Below are 2,090 nucleotides of genomic sequence, written 5' to 3' on the forward strand. Positions count from 1 at the left end.
TTAAAAAGTGATATTAACATACAAACTTTGACAGGTACCAATGCCAGCTACCCATTACATATATATACAAATTTTATTACTTATATATAAATACAAAGACAGTGTTTTTAAATTTTAGTGTGAAATAGAAAACTTTGTGTCTATTGTTAAATTTGAAAATTCCCAGGTCAACCCTACAGAGATTCTTATTCAGTAGTATGGGGAGAAGTCCAGACATTTTGATTATCAAGTATCTTAGTCTGATTTCTGTGCTGTAACAAAATGCCTGAAGTTGAGTACTTATTTAAATAAAGAGGTTTATTTAGCTCACAGTCTTGGAAGCTGAAAGTCCAAGATCAGGTAGCACCATCTGCTTGCCTCTGGCAAGGACCCCATTGACTGCATGATACCATGGTGAAGAAAGAGGAAGGGACAGCTGTTGGCAGCAGACCAAGTCAATGGTGTGGCCTTGTTTTATAATAACCCATGCTCTTAAGAGCTACACTAATGTCATCTGAGGGTGATGCCCCCAATGACATTACCTCCCAGTAGCCACACCTGGGGACCAACTTTCCAGCACATGAACCACTGGGGGACACACTAACCCATATCTGAATTACTACAGCAAGCACCATACTTAATTCCAAGAAAGTAATTAATAAATGACCCTTTCATAAACAGTGCTATGAGGAATAATTTTTCTCCAAATAATGTATCCCCTTTCCTGGTTATTTATGAATGATGTACTTACTCTATAACTAAAACTATGAAAATACAAATATGAAAATCTTGAATCTTACCAAGACAAAAGAAAAAAAGTTTTTGAGACAAGGTATCACTGTTTCCCATGCTGGTCTCAAACTTGTGGGCTCATGTGATCCTCCTGCCTCAGCCTCCTAAGTAGTCGGCATTATCGGTACATGCCACCATGCCCAGCTTGAATCTTACCAATTTTTGGATTCTTAAAATATGTTTTCAGTTTTAGTTTATTTTAGATGTCAATTAAAATTTTCTCAAATAGGTTTTCATTTACAGTAGACTTGTCACAGCAGGCTGAGCAAAGCTGACCTACTGGAAAAGTGGAAAGAATGGGAAGTCATGAATCACCCAGACTCCACTGAACTGCCTAGAGCCCAGTTGACTAAGTGAGGCTACTATAAACACGAATTCTTTATGCTATTGGAATGGGAGAGTTCGGAGGCAGTGTTTGCAAAACACAGGTTAGCTATTGGAAAGTATTACGCAAAGGGCTATAAGACTGTAGAAACCTAAGCCATCTTACATCCAATGCCTTCATTTTACATATTAGGCAAATGAAGCAAAACTCCAGGAACCCCAAGATCTGTGTGTGTGCATTGCTGGGGATCAAACCCAAGGTCTCATGCATGACCAAGCATTCCACACTGAGCTACCTCCCCAGCCCCTTAAATTTTATTCTGTGATAGGGTCTCACTAAATAGCCCAGACTGGTCCAGAACATGCTATTCGGTTCTGTTATGGTTTGGATATCTGTGTTAATGCAGTCATCTTGGGAGGTGAAATGATTAGATTTTGAAAGCTGTAACCCTAATTGGTCCATCCTAGTTCGAATGGGCTAAGTGGGTAATAACTATAGGTAGGTGGGGTGTGGCTGGAGGAGTAAGCTCATGGGGGGCTGGGGGCTGGAAGGGTGCATCTTCCCTGAGGCCCCTCTCCCTCCTCTTTCTGCCTCCTGATCACCATGAGGTGAGCCCTTTCCTTCACCTCAACCTTCTGCCATAATGATCTGTCTCATCTTGAGCCTAGACCTATGGTATCAACTAACCATGGTCTAAACCTCTGAAACTATGAGCCAAAATGAACTTTTCCTCTTTCAGTTGTTCATGCAAGGTATTTTGGTTACAGCAAGGAAAAGCTGATTAACAAAGGTCCCAAGTTGATGGGATTACAGATGTGCACCTGGCTGGTACCTAAGATCTTACTGAGGGCAGAACTAAGTTCTATTTATCATCACAAACCTATTCCTAATGCTTGGAACATATGTATTAAATAAAAAAATCAGATTTGTTCAATGAATAGTAAATGGATTAAGTACCAGATTCTCTAACTCCCAGATCCAATATCAGACACAA

The sequence above is a fragment of the Sciurus carolinensis genome, chromosome 3, assembly GCF_902686445.1.
Source record: "Sciurus carolinensis chromosome 3, mSciCar1.2, whole genome shotgun sequence".
NCBI lineage: Eukaryota > Metazoa > Chordata > Mammalia > Rodentia > Sciuridae > Sciurus > Sciurus carolinensis.